This window comes from Triturus cristatus, chromosome 4_2, assembly GCF_964204655.1.
Source record: "Triturus cristatus chromosome 4_2, aTriCri1.1, whole genome shotgun sequence".
NCBI lineage: Eukaryota > Metazoa > Chordata > Amphibia > Caudata > Salamandridae > Triturus > Triturus cristatus.
The window spans coordinates 16,173,910-16,195,921 of record NC_140586.1 but is presented as its reverse complement, the minus strand read 5'-3'; the positions used below and the strand labels follow the sequence as shown (position 1 = coordinate 16,195,921).

General features: G+C 44.7%; 1 pseudogene; it reads left to right on the top strand.

Annotated features, from left to right (window-relative positions):
- The first annotated feature begins 18,026 nt into the window (after positions 1-18,026).
- LOC146832820 (general transcription factor II-I repeat domain-containing protein 2 pseudogene) lies at positions 18,027-19,835 on the top strand (annotated as a pseudogene).
- Positions 19,836-22,012: the final 2,177 nt, after the last annotated feature.

Here is a 22,012-nt window from a genome sequence, read left to right as displayed (position 1 = left end):
AGGAGAGCCCCATCCCGTCCCCGTCTGCATGTTGCTGCAGATCGAAAGCAGATCACAATTTGCAGGTGCTGCTGAAAGTGTCCCGGTGTTTGGAAATTACACCGGGACAAATTCAGCACATTATTTAGTGAGGCCCAACTTCTTGGCAGGGTGGATGGTGTCCACCCTGTGAAAAAAGTGGGTGGACGCCATCCACCCTGTGAAAAAGTGGGTGGATGCCGTCCAACCGCGTGTACCCCCGACTCGTGCCCTGATGCTACGCACAGGTATTAGCTTAGGTGTTTTAAACTACACCCTTAATTACATCTGCCTCGCCCCTTTGAGAGAGCCCCCACTTTTTTACCCCACTGAAAGCCCTGGCTGTACCTATGGACGGGATAGATCCATGGCGCAGTCGTGGCTCCTAGTGGGAGTGCTGCGGGGCGGAACGGGGGAGGGGCAAGGTGGGGGTAGTAAACTCCAGCATACGGCCCACCGGGTAAGCACATAAATAAATAAATAAAGCGATTACATAGCACGTGCTGCAATGCCATTTGCGCAGCACTTCCACTAGGAGCCGCGACTGGCATGACGTTTGTGCATTTCATGTTGAAATATGTACTTTCCACAGATCTTGGTGTAAATAAAGAGGAATAAAAGAGATTTGACTTGAGGCAAACCATAGACGTATTGGTTAGGACAACGATGATATCGCAGCCCTCTTCATTTCACATGAATACCTTAACTCTTGACACCCCATCCCGTATCAATGAACCCAATTTTCCCATACAAAACCCTGGAAAGGATCGGACCAACTGGAGACCAGAATCAGGTCATAAGAATTGATCAGGCACAGGGGTTTGGATCATCACCTGCAGAGGCCCACTTTCGAACACGGAGGTTGTGCGAGGTTTACACCACCCATGCTCGTCCCCAGCAGAATCCCCACTTCATGCTGCCCAGATGCCTGTCCTACCCTGGGCTGAATAAATGGACTGGGGAATGGTTATATATGGCGGGCCCCCAGTGGTCCGGCAAGTATGGTGATTATTATCCAGCGGTGAGGGGTGACTGCCCCACAAACGCGATATGAAGGTCAACGAAGCACAGCTTCATTAAATGAGAAGTTTGAGAATACCACTTTCTGCATAGAACGGGAGCTGTATGCATATTGACGCAGTGTATCCTATATGTTAAGCCAAAGTTTTCTCTGTGTTGAAATGTGGTGCAAGATGGAATAAACAAAGTTGATTTCTCCGTTATAGCAAAATATTTACTCAGTGGAATGAAGGGACGTTTGTTTGGGGCCACATGCCTGAGCTCATGGAGTGTCTTTTTTATTCTATATGTTAAGGGATTTTTTTAAATCGGGCTTATTTGTAAGGTGTACATGTACAAAATTAGAACATTTTATTGGCCCACATTCTGCTACTGTTTAGAAATCCCCAACTTTCCAGCAGGTGCAGTGGCACCGGGTTCCAGACAATTGCGAGGTTCACTGCATCCCAATTAGGTGTGTTGACAAGAACGCGTGCTTGAGTCTAGAGAGCTGGTGGCAGGCCAGGACTATGCACGCCCCTAAGCCCTGTCCAATCACAAAATATTCGGTACAAACGTGATTTTGTTTAAAAGATTCCATTTAGAAACACATCTGAAAATACAATGTTAGTCTCTCACCCCTCGTGACTTGAGTTACGCAGGCCACTGCGATCTTTTAATGCAGCTCATCTCATCTGCAGAAAGGTGAACGAATCACACATATTCAATAGGCGGGAAGAGTGGAGGAAGCCCAGGGTTAGGGCTGTGGGTTTACCATCTGATAACGCACAGGTGTGTAGTCTCAGAACATTTCAAGAGGCTGCTCTCTTCAAGTTGAAGCGAGTGAGAAAGACGCGGCAGACTTAAACATGGCCTCACTCTAGACAGAAAAATAGCCGTGCCGGCGGTGTGGGGACTTGTGGTAAAACGTGAAAACCCCGGCCAATACCACACAAGCAGGAAACATACCCATAAAACGGGGATGGTGCACCTGCGAAGCAGATAAAAAAATCTCGAAGTGTACATTCAAATTTTTTTTTTTTTTTTTTTTTTAATAATTGGAAGTCAACCTTGAAGCAAGACCACCACAATGAACATTTCTGACTCCTGAGGTCACACTCAAAGTCTAGCATGCACCTTGGCTAATATTTACTATGATTTTGCATCAGGGTTGCATCACTTTTGTGGCGCAGACCAACGTAAAATAATTTTTGCCATTTACAAAGGCACGCAAAGCCACTTTGTGTGGTTTAGCAAACACAAAGTAACAAAAGGCACATTATAGCAATGCCTTGCATTTCTACTCTCCCTCTCATGCAATGTAGCACAGAAAGTTCCCTTGCTGCTCCGTATTTCATGAAATAATAGTAAATGTGCCCCTTGTTTGCAGTGGTGTAACTCAGAATCTTTGGTTAATGCAATACAAACAGGAGGCTTGGTCCCCTGTTTTAACCTCTACCTGCCCCCTCTTTTTCAAATAAAGCAGAATTAGCACATGCCATTCATCATGTGGTGAGGGGCCCTTAGTCTCCCACATCTCACAGCTACTTCTGGACATGGGGTTTGGGCTGATTGGTGAATGGAAAGCTCCCAAACTTCTGGTGGGTATGATGGAGCAAGGACTCGTAGAAAAGAGACTTGCTCGGAAGCAATCATCTCATTTAACTCCCTAACATTGTATTAATTATGTATTGTGTAAAACTAAAAATAAGGGTCAAAGAAGCTTGCTTATGTGTTTACTAATGTAGTAACTCGAGCGAAGTTCTAAAATGGCTGCTAACGGGAAATCTTTATTGCGCATGCGTCAACTGCATCTACGTAGTATGAGGAGCTGTCGCTTGGAGGGAAACTCTTGCGCATGAGCAGAAGATACTAATATGGCGGCTTGAAAGTTCACATGCCTGGCATCTGCTTCGCTGAAACTAAACCAAGCTATTTTACTAATACTAATACAGGGAAAGAATTCATAAATTAAGGGGGTTAGAGTAGAGATGGGTGGTATACAGTGAAACCATTTATTTTTTAAAATAACATTTGTCTTTCTGACTTTCTTATTAGTGCGCTTTTGTGGCCAGAGTTTGTTAGACATGTGACCTCCGCGCATGCCTGTTGAAATTGAGCCAGAAGAATGACGATACACTTGAATGCGATCCAAGGACACAAAAGTTACATACCCTGGGAACAAGCACTGACGACCTCTGGATGAATGGATTTTTCACGACAAATAAAACAATTGTTTCTAATAAGATGTTAATACGGGTGGGAATAAAGTTTTGTAATAAAAATTAAGGGGTTGGATTTATGAACAATGGGTTGATAGACTAAGATGACATATAAGCATGGTGTGATGATCTTCCCCCATTGCCCGTCCAATCAGAGGTAGTATGTTTACAATATTGAAACATTAATGGTTGGTACATGAATATCGAAGGGTATAATTGAGGTAGTCTTAGTTATTTGTCAGACGGAGATTTGCTGAATGCTGCAGAGCTCGGGATGCTGTCAGAGTAACAAGAGGTGCTGGTGAAGAATCAAATGCAGAACCATATATTTAATTAATTGATTTAGTAGAAGAACGCAGAAGAATCTCGAGGAGGAAGAGAGTGTCAGAGAGGGGTGCTACGCAAGCGTCGGTGCTAGAGTGGTCATCTATCCTGTCCTGAATCCTGTCCTGAAGCCTTTGTCACCTGATCTATCCCGGGGGACCCTTACCAGCCCTTTGGCCAGGGGGTTGGTTTCCACACCATCCTAGGTAAATATTATTTCCGTGAATGTGTAGATGTTCTTTTCTCTCTGTCCTCTCCTTTCTGAGCATAAGTCATTGCAAAAGTACAAAGAATGTGCTTTATGATTGATTAATTTAAACTTCTCTCCTATGAGTGACGACGACTGTACTGTACTTTGAAAGTGGTTCACATGAAATTAATTTAGATGAAGATTTAAAATGTTTCCGAGTCTGTGGTCATTTCATTTTAATAATAGAGGATAAATTCATGTCATTTCACCATCAACTAGTTCAAATAATGGTCCATCGACCAGAGGAAAGAATCTTTTGTTCCGTGAAAGGTTAGTTAGGAATAAGAGGTAACTAATCTTGAAAATTCAGTAAACTTAAACATTGACTTCAGCGGTTTACCCAACTGTGTGTATGTGTGTTTATGGGCCCAGGTGAGTATATGGTGTTGGAGTATCTGTTGTTGGTACGTCGCTAACAGTTCTCTGGTAGCAGAGTTATGGTTATTATTGAGTAGTTTGGCGATAAGTATTGATTATTCATTTATTGTTTAACAAAAATAGTTAGCGTCTTGTTTTATGTTGTCTGGAAAATTCCCGGGGAATGAATAGCGGGTGGTGCCAGAAGCCATACTGCAGTGAGGTTACTCGTCTGTTGGAATAGCAGCTATGCAGGGCTGGCAGTGTTAAATTAGGGAATATTTTGTATAAAAGTGAGTGTAAACGGTAGCAAAAAGGTTCGCTGGTGAAACTTTGGTCTTATATCACCTAGTAAGGGTAAGACTGAAAAAGTAATAGGTTCTTTTGAGCTTGAATGAAGGGGAAACAGAGGTTTTTACTCGTAGTGGGAGAGGAGCAATTCTGAAACTCAGAACAAATTGGAAATCTATCCTTTGTTTAGCGGAACAGGCAGAGTAGCGAATGTTTTTATGTTATTACTAACAAATTTCAGTTAAAGAAAAGTAAAGAAAGGCGTTTTTGTGTTACCTTGTGAATGGAGGATCAGTTGCTGGAGTTGCACTGACATCACAGAGAGCCGCGCTGGGATAGGTTGAAACAGCGGGCGTGTGACTGACGTAAATTGTAAAGGAGGAGTCAGTAGTAAGGAGCAGAAATGATGATATCGAAAAGACCACGCTGGCATTGGTCAGATCATGAACCTGACTGGGTGATTGAATTAAAGCTGTTTTAGGATTGGTTCACGAAAATGTGTATGTTTGATTCTCATTTGCCTTTTGGTGTGAGTCGCCCCGGCAGAAAAGCTCGAGGGTTTGCGGATTATTGTTTTGTGCATCGAGTGTCTAGAATGTATGGAGAAAAGAGAAAAATGTCATTAATAAAGAAAAGTAAGAAATTCTTTAAGAAAGATAATCCTGTATTGACTAGGGAGGGAATTCCTATTCCACCACCAAAAACGCCTGATTAATTTATAATGATGGAGAGAGGATATTATACATGTGTATGGATGGAGAATTGGATACAATACACAAAGAGTGATGGTGTTTTAGCTTTCCCTGAACATGGTACGTTTAATGAGAGAATTCTTCAGAATTTGAGAATGCGGATGAACGATTTAGATCCAAGACTTAGGCTAACGCAGTATGAGGCATTAGAAGAATGGGAGACTGAGTCATATGAACGAGAGAAAAACAGGAGTGGAAGATAGATGGGTCATTTTCCTCGATATTTACGTAAGTCACATGAAGGTCAGATGAAGCAATGGAGAAGAGCAATGGTATCAGAAGGGTTATATCCAGTGTTAATGGCTGAGGAACAGTCAGGGGGCAAAAGTAAAGAGAAAACAAAACACCTGAAATTGACAGGATATGGTGACTCAGATGATGAATTATTAGAGGACATTCTAACTAAAAACCCTCCACCGTATCAAGAAGGACCAAGTAGAGTCACCCCGTGTGCACCAGTAATGAGAACACCCTTAATTCCACAAATTTTACACTATACATCAGTTAGTAGGGTACTTCAAGATAAAGAAAAAGAAGTGTTAAATAAAAATAAAGAGGACTTAATACAGAAAATAGGCCAATTGAATTTGAACCCTGAGGCATTGACAGGACCAGTAACTATAGGTCCTGTTGTTCCATTGTATGAAGACAAAATAAATTGCCTAATACCACAAGCTGTAACAACTCCTTTGAGTAATCCTAGAAAAGAGACTGTAATAACTGACGATCAAGCCAGTGAGTGCGATTCAGTAATTTCATTAATTGATCTACCGATAAGACAATCAGTAAGTGAAACCCCAAAAAGAGTTACACCTAGTAGTTCAAAAGAAAGAAGGTATGGGGTATCCTCAGGAACCAGAAGTTCAACAGCGGTAACTCCAGAAGATCTGGAGAGATGGGCACAGGGAATAGAAAAACAAAGCTCACCCCCAAAGATTTGGGATATTTATAAATTGAAAGTAGAATTTGAAGAGATGATAGCTGGAAATGTGGGAATAAAAAGATTGAACACTTTACAATGAGAAAGAGTTGTTGTTTATATGTAGGAGTATAACCAGAAATGCGAGACTGTTTCATGAGAAATTGATATAGGGATATATAGATAGGAATAGATATAGGGAGATCAAAAGTGCTACAGAAACCATATTGAGTGGAGTATACTGACAAAGATTTAGAAAATATGAATGATCTGGTAAGAAGCTGCAGGTAAAAGAGTTCATTAATATTTTGCAAAAGTGGGGAGACATTGACAAGCTGAGGAAAGGTGGACAAGGAAGAAGGAGGAAGCACAGGCGAAAGAAGCGTCCAATGCATATTTGTTAAAAAATCAGGAAAGGTAGAAAGATTGTGCCATGACAGAGGTACCTGGTGGTGGATATGTTCATGTCCCATGGGGCCGACAAGATATTTTGTCATTTACAAATGATTTCCCTAGATTAAGAAGAAACCATTTGAATGGTACAAACAGGCTGATAGGTTTGTAAAAGTTTCGAAGGTTTTGTTGAAAGATCTGAATGGTCTGTTTGATATAGTGGTACCTGCTGATTTATGGACAGAATGTAAGATTACAGTTGATTGGCCAAGTGAGGAGTATCCAAGAGATTTGAAAACAGGGGCCACCTCAGATGATGAGAGGAAGAAATACCACCAAATAATTACTTTCTTGAAAGGAAAAATCCCTCCCAAAGAAACAGATTGGGTAAAGATAGATAGAAAAACCCAAGAACCGAATTAATCTGTTCATGCATATTATGAGCGACTGCTGCAGGTGTTTAAACAGTATAGTGGCTTTGAGAATATTGGAGATAAGGATATGGGACATTTTGTGTATTGGTTTGTGTACGGTCTGAAACCAGAGATTAGTCAGATGATTCAACAACACATGTTGTGTTGGCAAGGAAAATCCATAGATGACATTCTGAAGTACGCAAAGTATTGTGTGGATGATATTGAGGCGAGGCATAGAAAGCTAAAAGAGAAAATGATGTGGGCACAAGTGAAATTGGCAGAACAGGAACTTAAGTTGAAGAGTCAGACTGATGAAAGAACAGAATCAGAGTGCTCATGTGGCAAATGGTGGTAAATCAAGAGGACAAATGAATAGAGAGGATGCAAAGAAGAAGTTTCCTTGTCATGGGTGTGGAAAGCTTGGACATTGGAAGAACGAGTGTAAGAATAATAATGGAAAAAACAAAAATTTTAATCCACAGATGCAGAATGAGGTGCTTATGAATCAGCCGCAGCAGGTAGTTAATCAACAGTGTCAGGTGCCACCAGCCCCTATGCCAAATTTTGTGAACCAGAAAAAGTACAGTGCAGACGCCGGATTTCAAGGAGGAAGTGGTAAGAAAAATTCTGTGATTTCACAACACCTTTCACAGAGTAATGATGAGGAAGTTAGTCACATGCAATGACGGTGCCTGAGGGGGGAGGAAGAGGAGTGCGTACTTGGCGCATCCATGCCGGTAGATCAGTTAGGACCATTTATTGATGGGAAAGTGGAAGGCAATGATATCACTTTTCTGTTAGATACTGGTGCTACCCATTCTACTGTGAGAACAGCAGCCATCCCAAACCTACCCCTCTCAGGAGAAATGATCCAAGTTGTCGGAGTCTCAAATCAACAGATTAGAACCCCAATAACAGAACCAATGGAAGTGCACATCGGAAATTTTAAAGACATGTATGGATTTGTTGTTTGTAATTCTAGTCCAGTAAATCTATTAGGAAGAGATCTGTTGTGCAAAATGAATTGCACAATTTATTGCACACCGGATGGTGTTCCTTTTCAAACCCCTGATGAAGATATTGTATATAAGATAATGCTTGCTAAACAAGGCACAGAGATAGATGAAATGTATTCTTTAATGACAATAGATGATTAACCAGAGGAACTGAAAACAACGGTGAATCCAGAAGTATGGGATTTCACTGAAAAAGAAATAGGGCTAATGGCGAATGTAGACCCAGTGAAGGTGACTGTGAAAGAAGGTGCAGTTTATCCCAACAACAGACAAATCAAAATGAGTCCAGAAGTGAAAGCAGGAGTGGATTCAGAAATTGATCAAATGATTAAACAAGGCATTTTGAAGGAAATAATGAGTAGTCCTTGTAATTCACCTATAATAGGACTTAAGAAGCCTAGCGGAAAATACAGGATAGTGCAGGATTTGAGAAAAATGTATATAATTGTAGTGCCTTGTTGCCCTGTAGTACCAAATCCAGCAGTGAATCTTTATCAGATACCCTGGATTGTAGGCTGGTTTACAGTCATTGATTTGTGCCAAGCCTTTTTCTCCATTCCTTTGCATCCACACAGCCAGTATCTTTTTTCATTTAAATTTGAAGATCGTATCTTGGCATGGTGCCGAGTTCCACGAGGGACGCTTTGACAAACTGCATTGCGCACCTTTTTGTTAGCCGTAGCTGTGGGTGCATTCTTTGAGCCAGCAACCTTTTGCCAGCTGGTCCCGCTGTCATTGCCACTGCCCGCACTTTAACACCTGGTCTCCCCCTGCCGCCGAAGCTCATTTCCAGCAGAGCACGGCCGCAGTTAGGGAGGGGACCACAAGTGCCAGGAGCCTTTGCGGCCGGAAGCCGCCTACAAGGGATCCGCGCCATTTGGTGCATAAATCACAGCGCGCCCCCGGTGGAGTGGGGGACGCTTTGACAAACTGCATTGTGCACCTTTTTGTTAGCCTGTAGCTGTGGGTGCATTCTTTGAGCCAGCAACCTTTTGCCCGCCGGTCCCGCTGTCATTGCCACTGCCCGCACTTTAACACCTGGTCTCCCCCTGCCGCCGAAGCTCGTTTCCAGCAGAGCACGGCCGCAGTTAGGGAGGGGACCACAAGTGCCAGGAGCCTTTGCGGCCGGAAGCCGCCTACGAGGGATCCGCGCCATTTGGTGCATAAATCACAGCGCGTCCCCCGCGTCGCGGGATCGCGCGCTGGACGCGCCGGGCGAAGCCCGGGCCAAGGGCGGGCCCGTCTAATCCTGTCAGAGACTGACTGAGACTGGACTGGGCCCCCCCTTTATGTTTTCAATTCTAGTAAGACTTTATTCATATATGTTTAATATCTCATTTTAATTCATTTGTATGATATTTTATATTTAGCTACCCGATTCTGGTTAAACAAACAGACATCACAAACATGGCATCGAAAACCAAAACGTCTATTACGGGTGTTGGAGGTGGACTCGTTGGTACCATAGATGCTTTCTTTACTAAGGCAGTCACCGCTCTGGAGAAGGAGATAGCCTCAACTGAACGGCGATTATCCCTTGATCCTGTTTTTATTAGGAAATCATCATTGGGGAAAATTGCCACAGTACCGTCCCCTGAACAAATACTGACCCAGATTGTTCAAATACCATGTCAACAACGTGAACTCTCAACTATATTTGATATAAGTGGCATTGACGCAAGCCTAGACTCCTATATGGCCTATCCAATAGCGGAGCCGGGCCGGCGGCAAAGCCTTCTGCTAACTAGTAGCGAGCCACCATTAGATTGTATCCATTCTGATTCAGCACAGGGTAATGCCCTTACTTTAAAACGCAAACGTGGTGGAAAGCAGCATAAAGGCTCGCGTACTAGGAAGAGTAAAAGTGCTTTCCCTATGCGTCAAGATAAGGGAGTCACGTACAAGAACACAACACCAACACAGGTAGAAAATACTGGCTCGAAACACACAAGTCCTATCGTTGACATAACGGAAAGCCCGCCTACACATGGTAGAAGCACCGTATGCTCATTGGATAATATTGAGCACTTAGTTAGGTCCTTAATTCTTCCATTGTTGGAACGTACAAGAAGGATAGGCATACAGCTAGAAACACTGGAGAAAATTACACAGGATAATTCAGCCCTGTTGAAAAAACTGGGGGACATAAAACCTACAATAAACAACTCACTCGCATCACCTAAAAATAGACAAAAGTCATTAGCTAGTGCTAAACTGGGACAAGGCAGTAAAAATCCGTCAAACCAAGAAGGTGGAAAGATAAAAGCTAATGATTCCCAGCAGGATGGTAAGGCTGGTAAAGAAACCAAATTAGATAGCCTCAAAACAAGCACAACCAAGATCCCAGATAACATGGCACTAGAATCAGATAAAATAGTGGAATCCAGAAGCAAAGGACACAGAAAGAGAGTTGATCTCCCCCCGGACTCCTATCCCTATGTAATTGTGCTTGCAGGGGTACCGGAGTGGAAAAACAACAGGGATGAAACTTCGCACGAATTAAAGAACAAGGTCATGTACTGGCTAGGGAAAAATAGACCCCTTAGACCTGACTTGTGTGGGGGAAATTATTAACGTTCGTAGAGCAAACTGGCTGGGACCTAAAGCTAAAGACATTAGTGGCGACTGTATCATCGTAAATTTTAGAGATCCAAGAGTAGTGCAATTTATTGTCGGTTTTCCAAACTATGATAACTCTGGCGGAATTTTCTCTCTGGACTTAAGCTATTTCTATCCACCGGCCCCATTTGTTGTTGTTGGTAGCCAGAGGTCACATAATACACGATACGAAGAAAGGCACCCACATACCGGAAGCCGATTTAACGCCCTTAGGGCACCCATGATGCATGGAGGTTTCATGCCGTATAACCCTCATGATTACCGACAGACAGGGAACCTATTTAATGTTCCAACCTATAATAGATTTGACTCTTTGTCAAGTTTGGGGGGGGTGGATTGACCAGCACGGGAACAGGCATTTGATACCTGTGTAGAAAATATCGACTCCCCTCTAGTAAAGGCCATTCTAGTAAAGGTGGATCCCAAAGATGGAGAAGGACAGACCCTGGCCAGGATAGAACATATACATATAGAAAGGTTGGAAGTTGCACAAATGGGGGACCAAAATGTGAGAAAGGGAAAAACAGATAATAACATAGTAAAGACCATTAATTCAAGACACGCCATATATGATAGGATTAAGGATAACTAGACTATCACTTTTTGGAATATTGCCGGACTTAGGGCCAAGCTGGATAACCCGCTTTGGTTTAAATTAATTGAAGGTCATGATGTCATATGCCTGCAAGAAACGTGGGCAAAAGATGTGTACCATTTGAATGGTTTTAAAAAAGTTTTTACCCCGGCAATAGGCTCATTACATGGCAGAGCCAAGGGCGGGCTCTGCACATATGTTTCTAATTGTTTTAAATGCAAAAGTATTGAGGTTTTTTATAATAACTGCTATTACCATATTGTCGGTCTACATATGAATAATACTCTCTGCATTCTGATTATTAATTTATACAACAATGTTCCCTCGGCTGACTTAGCTTCAGCATTTAAAAAGCTAAGCTCTGAAATTAACTCTATAATTTGCAATGAACGAAAGGAGTTCGTTGCCATATGGGGGGGTGATTTTAATTGCGCAATCTGCAATAGAGTTCGAAAAGGAAACTGTGGATTAACCTTGGACAGGGAGTCCATATCGACACACTTTGAACATAATGGGAAGGGCGACGCCCTGAAAGAGATCCTCATTATGAATGACTTAGGGTTTGCAAACAAATTATGCCAACCAGAGGTCCAGTTCTCTGCAACTTTTTGTGGTAGAGAGTTCTCGTCTGTAATCGACTATGTTTTGATTTCCTCGTGTTTTAGGGGAAGTGTTGGTAATTGCAGTGTATTAGAAATATCCCTTAGCGATCAATTCCCCATCAGGGTGGAAATTATAGACCCTCGTGCCATCTCTGATAGTAATATCTCTTGACTGCAACATGGGAATGCTATCTCTAGGCAGAACGGATACGCCCTAAAGTGGTCTAAAATTGTACCTGCTGAGTTTCTTTGCAATCTAATTAAGGCCTGTAATACATCTTTTAATACTTGTCTGGACATGGTGTCCAAGGACATCCAAGTATTTAATAACTTCAAATCAATTATAACATGTATAAAGGAAAGTTTGTGGATCAGTCTGAAAAAACATAATAATAGTAAAAAGAATGGATGGTTTGATCAAGAGTGTACTAACGCACACTCTAAACTCAAACAGGCATTGAACGGGCATGTTAAAGACCAGAAACAGATCAGGGAGCTTCGGAAATCCTATAAATTGGCCATCAAGAATAGGAGGGCTAAAATAAAGAAGGAAGCATGGGAGGATCTATTAGGAGCTACTGAACGGAGGGACATGGCAGCATTTTGGAGGGCAGTCAACGCACCATACTTTAAGGATGATACTATGGCGCGGGTTGAGATTGCCATTGCCGAGGATGAATGGGTGAGTCATTTTGAGTCCCTTTATAGTCCTGTAGACCCCCTGAGGGAACCGATCGAGCAGGATATGCCCAAAGTACCTACAAATACTAAAGGTTTGAACCTCTCTTTTACATTGGGTGAAGTGACGAAGGGCATTAGTTCGAGTCAGGGGGGCAAGGCACCGGGCCCAGATGGTGTACCGGTAGATGTTTTAAAAAATAACGTAACATTATGGGCACCATTACTAACAAGATTCCTTAATGCAGCTTGCACGGTGGGCCTCCCTAACACTTGGTACGAATCAATTATAGTACCCATTTTTAAAAGGGCGATAGGGCAAGCTGCAAGTGCTATCGCCCTATATCCCTGCTCGATTCAACTGTTAAAATTGTGGGTAGGGTTATCTTAGACAGGCTGCAGTCATGGGCAGATGAGCATAAGATCATTAGTGACCTGCAATATGGTTTTATAGAAGGGGTAGGGACAGTAGACCAAGGACTTAATTTATTCATTTTACTGGAAAAGTATACCAAGGCAAAGGGTGGGAGTTTGTTTTTAACCTTTGTGGACTTAACTTCCGCCTTTGACTGTGTTAACCACAGTAAATTATGGTCACTTTTAATACGATTGGGAGTAGAGAATAACATCATTTGTTTTTTAAGGGAGCTGTACAATGGGGCTAGGGCAACAATCAGATATGGCTTAAATGGAGAGTGCACTAGAATGTTTAACTTTGCGAGGGGAGTAAGACAAGGATGTGTCCTTGCCCCGTTTTTATTCTTAATCTATATCAACGAGTTAGAGGGTATCTTGTTGAGGGATTGTATAGATATGCCTACGGCATCACAACGTCATATACCGGCACTAATCTACGCTGATGATGCGTTCTGATGGCAAGGACCCCCGTAGCAATGCAATCCATGATCACTTCCTTTTCCACCGTCATGACCGGCTTGGATCTGAAGGTGAATTGTACCAAAACCTTTGCTATGAACTGTGGCACTAAAATAAAACAGAGGAAAAAAATCATGATTATAGATTCTAATCCATTAGATCACATCTCTACCTTTCCTTATTTAGGAATCCTGTTTGACTGCACAGGCCAGTGGAATACTGCAGTCAAGGGGAGAAATATATTGCTCACCAAGTCTATAATGGCCCTTAAACTGTTTAGCAAAAGGATGGGAAAGAAACCAGTTAATGAGCTTTTGCGCATCTACAAAACGAGTTGTGTGGCAGTGGCAACCTATGGTGCGGGAATTTGGGGCATTTCAAATGTAACTAGTTTACAGTTGACAGAGAATAGCTTTTTGAAATATCGCCTAACCACGCCTGAGAGTACATCCACCCACAACTGCCACGCTGAACTTGGTATGTTATATATTGAGGATATCATTAGAATCCAGCCGGTTCTTTTGTGGCACAGGGTTTGGATCACAAATGAGTGTCATTTGAACCGTCTCATACTGGGGGACGCCCTAAAATTGGAGGGTGCTCATCGAATGAAATGGCTGAGATACATCAAAAGCTTTTGTGGTTATATTAATCACCCCGAATTTTATGATGATCCCGAGTCAATGGTGAAGATCCTGAGAAAGGAATTGAAAAGGCTATGTATCATGTATTTTGTGAATTAAGGAGATCTAACTGAGTTGACTAAAAAAACAGTGATGTCTCATCAACTGACCTTAACCTCGCAGGCTATTCAACCATACCTAACCCTGTGGTTGACGGAACATGAAAGGTTTTTGCTGGTACGTTTTAGATTTGGGATTCTTTTTAGAACACTGAGTTTTCCTGTTACCAATGACTGGTCAGCCGGAATAAGCAAATGCCCCTGTGACGATATATCCACCCAATCGGACATTCATATTTTATTCTTTTGTAAATATTATTCAGTACCCAGGGAAAGGTGGATCAAGACAATTTTAAAGTATATGAATTCTAGACAATGCCGCCCTGCCTTCTTGGCAATTCGGAAACTTGAAGACATATTCACGGTAGCATCTGTCTCTGTATTTCTTAGAAACGTCTTTTATTCAAGGAAATCGATAATGTTTTAAAGGTATTGAGTCTATGAGTTTTAATAACCTATACATACCTCACCTGTTTTTACATTGTGTAAATGGTGCCTAATATGTGTCTTATGTACTTTTATGGTTATCAATGTTTTACAACCGAATAAAGTCTTTGAACTAGAGACAGCATGTCAGGCAGTGCATGACATTACCCCACACTCCCTGGCTTATACTGCATCAGTCCAACTACATGTGTGGCCCCCTTGCTCTACCCCCCCACTGTTGACAACTTACCATGACATTTGGGACACCATATAGCCTTGGGTATTGTGTGAGCACCTCGTCCACCAGGACCTCCAGCTCCTCGCTCGTGAAGGGACTGGCACGGATCTACTCTGTCCTTGCCATCACTGTGGACATGAGACAACAGCGGCGGAATTGGGTGGTGAGGGGTCTCAGGCAGCAGTCCCCGGAGGCAGCAACAGGTGAGGGGTCTCAGGCAGCAATCCCTGGAGGCAGCAGCAGGTGAGGGGTCTCAGGCAGCAGACCCTGGAGGCAGCAGCAGGTGAGGGGTCTCAGGCAGCAGTCCCTGGAGGCAGCCGCAGGTGAGGGTCTCAGGCAGCAGGCTCTGGGAGCAGTGGAAATGTGAGGCTCACTTCCACATATATATAGCCCCCTGGGGTCATTTCAAAGGTGCCAAGCTGCAGCAATTGGTGGTCCAGGTCTGCCTCTTTCAAATGCATCCAATGACTGCCTCCAGGGTGGCGGAGCACACCTACCGCGATCTTCAAAATTGCATCATGCCACCACTATCGAGCTTCCCATTGGCTCTAGGGCACACTCCATGGCGGTGACACACCTAAGGGGCCTGGTGTGCGCTACCGCGATTTTTGCGGCGGAGCATGCCAACCGCCATCTCCCCATGTCTCCATACCTATCACTACTGCACATGTGTGAATGGGGGTGCTGGTGACACACCACCAGGGCCAGGCAGTAGCTACTGCGATATGGGTGCCATACATAGACACGAGGCACCGCCATTCAGGCAGCGGAGCATGGCAACCACCATTTCCACATGTCTCCATGCCTATCACTACTGCACATGTATGAATGGGGGTGCTGGTGACACACCGCTGGGGCCAGGCGGTAGCTACCGCGATATGGGTGCCATACATTGACACGAGGCACCGCCATTCAGGCAGCGGAGCATGGCAACCGCCATTTCCATATGTCTCCATGCCTATCACAACAGCACATGTGTGAATGGGAGTGCTGGTGACACACCTCTGGGGCCAGGCGGTAGCAACCGCGATTTGGGTGCAGTGACAATCACAGTAATGCTCGTCTCAATGAATGATGATCTATTTTGCATTGCCTCTCATGTCTGCTCACGCACACATTCGTCATTTCTGCACCGACTGTGGTCATTGTGTGGTGGATGTGTGCCAAGTTGTAATGACGCATTAAGGTGTGACAGGTACAGCAGCTAGGTATGAGACAGTGGGTTTGATTTGTTACACATATGCTGGATACTATAATTCCAGGCATGCCCATGTGAAATGTGGCCATCTCCCTATGTGCATTCACATTGACCAAGGTGGTGTTTGAGGTACTCGTCTTGTGTAAGTTGACAGGTGTGCCCTTTGTGTAGCTGAAGGTGTCCCTACATGTAAGCTGGTCTGTTAGTCAATATTGATGTCAGTCATTGTTGTCGATGTGTCATACAGAACTTGATATGCTGTGCACATCTCATGATGTATTGCATTGACATGTGTCCACTATCATCTCAAATAGGAGGATGCCAAATTTGATTTGTCACTTGACGGTGCTGGAGGACATGGTGGATGTTGCGATCATACGGAAATGCCGTCTGGATAGAGCCACCCTGAAAATCCTTTGTGATCTGTTGGAGCCACACCTGCAGCTTCGTCGGACATATCCAACAGCTTTCACCCCTACTTATAAGGTGATGGCGGTCCTGCATTTTTTTGCCACTTGATCGTTCCAAGAGACAGTGGGATGTCACAACCGATGTTCAGCATGGTGCTGCGTGATGGATGTACTTTCCGCCATGATGATATACAAGGACAGAGACATCCATTTCCCCAGGAGTGCTGAATTGCCAGCTGTGAAGGGAGACTTCTATCCCCTTGGACACATCCCCAATGTTGTTGGTGCCATTGATTGCACCCATGTCGGGCTTGTGCCACCACAGGCAATTGAGTACATTTACAGGAATCGCACGCATTACCACTCCATAAATGTGCAGATGGTGTGCCTGGCAAGATATGATTATTTCCCACATGTGTGCCAAATTCCCAGGCTCGGCCCATGACTCCTACATCCTGTGGAACAGCATTGTGCCCCAGCTGATGACTAATCTGCTTCCTGAGCCTGCATGGATTGTGGGAGAGTATGCCTAGTCGTATGGCGTGCTGGGTGTGTGACCTGCTGCCCTCGGCCTCAGCGACATTGCAATGTCTATTTGTGTTTGTCATACCTAGGTGACTCTGCATATCCCAACCGTCCCTGGTTGCTGAGCCCACTGAGGAATCCCAGGACCCCAGCTAACGTCCGCTACAATGAGGCACATGGGAGGACACATCGTGTGGTGGGGCGTACATTTAGTCTCCTCAAGTCACGTTTCCGCTGCCTGGACAAGACTGGAGGTGTACTGGCATACTCGCCCGGGAAGGTGTGTCAGATTGTAGTGGCATGCTGCATGCTCCATAACCTAGCCATTCGCAAGGAGATTCCCCTGCTCCTGAATGATGGTGAGGACCCAAGGCCCCTGCCTGCAAACCAACCCATGTCCAGTGATGAGGACAGTGGAGAGGAGGAAGGTGTTGACCTGCGTGAACAGCTCATCACACGCTACTTCACTTGAAGGTGGGTGACAATGTGCAACATACCCATTGTCTGCTGATATTGCTGTTGTCGTGAAGGGGCATGTGAGAATTGTAAAAGCAGCCAGTCGTAGACTCAGCGGTGGTTGGCAATGTTTCTGGGACAGGTCATTTGGGAACATCTACAGCAGCGGTGTCAAACACAAGGCCCGCGGGCCGAATCCGGCCCGCCAGACCTCGTCATGTGGCCCGTGTAGCCGCCGCCGGCCGCCAGCCTTCACCGTTTATTCTCGCTTTTATTTTGACACAAGAAAGCCTTCACCTTATTCTCGAAAGCCGCCTCTTCAGCGCATGCACGGCCGCCTCTTCAGCGCATGCGCGGCCGCCTCTTCAGCGCATTGCGCGCCAGCCTACAAGCCAGGGAACGTCTGCCTTCTAGCGCCGCCGGCCGTTCTACAGGAAACCTCCACATTACATGCATTGAGGAAACCTCCACTTGTTTTTATATTGAGCGCATGCCATCCTGTGACAGATCCAACGGCTGCCTGAACCCTTCTCTCCTGCACTGTAAGTACATATGATGTATGTGGGGGGGAGGGGGGGGGGTCTGCTTATTAGGGGGGGTCTGCTTCTTATTCGACTTCAAAAACTTTGGATATACTGACCACTTCCGTGTCACTTTACAGTGGTATAGGGACCATAAACTACAATCAAATTAATAACCCAAAAATGTCCAAGAAAAGAAAAGTTGATGCAGAGGGAAGGCAATTTCAGGAGAGATGGGAAAGTGAATACATGTTTATGATTAATGGAGACAAGCCGGTATGTCTTATTTGCTATGAGGCAGTGATGAAGGAATACAATTTACGCCGGCACTTTGAGACCAAACATGGAGCCAAATTTGCTAACCTTAGCCACCAGGAAAAGCAACAAAAGGTCCAAGAATTAAAAGGTAGCCTGCATTCTCAACGGAATATTTTTGCAAAAATGACAGCAAAAAATGATGCAGCAGTGAAAGCCAGCTATCTTGTGGCTATAGAAATTGCGCGAGCTTCAAAGTGCTTTTCAGAAGGTGCATTTGTAAAGCAGTGTATGCTGAAGGTATGTGAACAGGTGTGCCCTGAGCAGAGACAGGCTGTTAGCAATGTCAGCTTGTCAAGAAACACCATCACAGACCGAGTCAGGGACCTAGCCTGTAATCTTAAAACAAAGTTGGCTGAAGAGGCATGCAGTTATCTGGCATTTTCATTAGCTGTTGATGAAAGCACTGACAATACTGATACAGCTCATCTAGCTATTTTTGTAAGAGGTGTGAAGGAAGACTTGTCTGTCAGTGAGGAGCTCTTGGATGTGGTCGTCATGTATGGGACAACAACTGGGAGGGACATCATCAATGCAGTGGAGGAATCCGTAAATAAAATGAAATTACCGTGGGAAAAGTTGGTGGGACTTACTACTGATGGTGCTCCAGCAATGTGTGGAGAGAGAAATGGCTTGGTTGGACTGTTAAAAGAGAAAATGAAAAAAAGTAATTGCCACACGCCGCTGATAACTTATCACTGCATTATCCACCAAGGAGCTCTGTGTGGCAAGGTTCTGCAACTGGATAACATAATGTCCACAGTCACGAAAACAGTGAATTTTCTGCGTGCACGGGGTCTGAATCATCGTCAGTTCCAACATTTTTTGAAGGAGGTGGGCATGGAACATACAGATGTGCCATACCATACAGAAGTAAGGTGGCTGAGTAGGAGCTCCGTTCTCAAGAGATTTTTTGAGCTTTTGGAAGAAATTACTCTATTTATGCAAAGTAAAGGGAAGCCCTTGTCAGAACTGTCAGATCCAAACTGGCTGTGCGATTTTGCCATGTTGTGTGACATAACAGAGCATCTCGCCCAACTGAATCTGAAGCTGCAGGGCCGCAAACAAGTCATAACCTCAATGTATGAGGCAATAACAGCTTTCCAGGAGAAACTGCGCCTATGGAAGTCACAGCTTGAAAAAGACAGTCTTGCCCACTTTCCTACCTGCCAGAGCATCTCAACCTCATTCCCAGGTACTTTTTCATGTGCTCGATTGGGTACCAAAGTGAATCGGCTGATTGATGAATTCAATCGACGCTTTTCTGACTTTAAAGGACAAAACTTAACCTTTACCAGCTTTGCCAATCCCTTCAACATCGATGTTGACAGTGCACCACATCACCTTCAAATGGAATTAATAGAACTTCAGTGCAACAGCAGCCTGAAAGCGAAGTTCCAGGATGCGACAGTCGACGACTTTTACCGTCTCCTCCCCCCTGCTTTGATGCCACAGCTCCGACTTCAAGCTGCACGTGTTCTGTCCATGTTTGGGAGCACCTATCTATGTGAACAGATGTTTTCAGTCATGAATCTGAACAAGACCAAGCTCAGATCACGCATCACTGATGATAACCTCCATGCTGTTTTGCGGATTGCTACAGCACAAGACCTAACGCCAGACATCGATGGACTGACCTCAGGAAAACGATGTCAACCATCCAGTCAGAAAAGTTAAAAAAAAGTTAATGCCTTGTGTTTGCCATATGTGTAATAAACAGTGTTTGGCAATATTTGTATGTTTAAAAAAAAAAATACTGTCTGTTACCAAAAATCATTTTTCAATAAATTGTACAATAATTGTACATTTGAATATCTACTTGCCATTATTCTGACTGTTTCTGCTTTCAGAGCTAGTTATTATTACAAAAAACAGTAATAATTGAATGCAGTGACAATAATTTATGATAATAAATAGTGGACACATAGTCCTACAGATACAACCGGCCCTTTGAGGGTGACCAAACTGCTGATGCGGCCCCTGATGAATTGGAGTTTGACACCCCTGATCTACAGGATGTGTATGTTGACACTTGTTGCCCATTGTGACGTGTGCATGTTAGGTTATCCTGATGGTAGGGGTTGTGTGATGTCTGTGATGCCACACCCAGACCAGTGAAAGTAGTTCTGTTGTGTTTCCCTAGGTGTCTTCAACTTCTTCTTGCCTACATACAGCCCCATGCTCCTGGTACATTGTGATCATGTTGAAGACTGTACATCCTGCAATAAAGACGGAGTAGACACGACAACATGTGTGTAAGGATATTTTATTTGCAATGGTGAGATGCGAGGGTATTACATTTCCATTGGGAGGGTGGAGCAGTGAGTTGACAGTTGTGGTAAATGAGATAATCGAGTAGTCACCACATTGATGTGGTGACCCAATTCAACCGACAGATGCCATTCACATGGCAGTGTGGGGAAGGACAGTCCAAAAAGTCAATGCAGTGGTGGGGAGGGTTGCCATCATGGCTGGCTCCGTGACTGGCGTCTGGCAGGTGCTTTGCCTACAGATACTCCCAGGGTCTTCTTAGGATGGCTCCTTCGTCGTTTGGCAGGGGGGGCCCTGCTGCAGGGCCAGTGGGGTCTAAGGACTCACCCCTCTCTGTAGGCGCAGGGGAGGATGGTGATCTCTCATCCTGCGGCCAACCAGAGGGAGGTGGAGGTGTTGTTTGTGGCGCAGGCCTGTCCCTCAGTACCGCCACTTGCGGGCCCAAGAGGTCCATGATTTGTCCCATGCGGGTGTCGATGGACCTCTTCAGCAGGATGAGCTCGTGCAACAGTTCGTCCGACTGGCCCGTTCGTCCCTGGGCCTGTCGTATGCGCCAAGGACTCTGGTGATGTCTTCCAGGGATTGGGTCCCAGCCTCCTGGTGTCTGTGGGTGACCCTGCCTCTCCCACCTGCCCTGCTGCCACGGACCTGTTGCCTCACCACTGTGGGCACCCGCATCCTCTCCCTGCCCTCCTCCGTCTGTGGTGTGTGCAGGTCATCCTCTGGGACAGGAAGGGTGTTGCAGGCAGCACTGGTGGTGGTGGTGGCCGCACAGGCCGTGACAGCAGGGGCCTGCTGTGAAGTTGTTGTTGCCGTAGACGTGGTGGGGGGGGGGGGACGATGGGGTCCTGGGACCTGTTGCTCCCTGGCACACCAGATGGGCCGGCTTCGAGCTCATCATCCATGGAATCCTGGGAGTCAACATCCAAGAGTCCATGTACAGGGGGGGAGAGACTGGCTCTGCAGGTTGCTGGTGTTGTCCTCTGCAGTGAGTTCTTGGTCACCTGTGGGTCAGATGGGAAATGGTCATTGTAGTGCACCCGGCAAGCTTTGTGTTAGCTGTGTTTCATTTACTTTTTGTACACGGCACAATTGACAGATCATCACCTTGTTTACTATGTGCACTACTGTGCTTCCTGACATGATGCAGTGGTACATGCATTACTTGTCCATGGTGTGAGGTGTCATTACATACCATGCGCCACGTGCATAATTTGTGATTACAGGGACCTATTGACATCTAGGGACTGGCACAACATATTATATCATTGAGGACTCTTTGTTGATTTGTCTGACCTGGCAGGCGTCACTTCTGGCCATGGACTGGCCATTGTCATCTCCTGCATACCTTTGTCCTGTCATGTGCATATCTTGATTTGTACCACCACACATGCTTTTGTATTTTTCTAATGGTCCTTGCTGCACTTGCCCCATGGCGATGCACATGTAAATAGGTGCTGTGCATGATTGACTTTCTTCTACTTGTGCATTGGTGTGTCACACTTTGGTAGCTGTGACAGTTTCTTTAGCTTACCTGTGTGCACACTGTGTTGGGCAATGGGGTAGGTGTGCCTTTTTGTGCA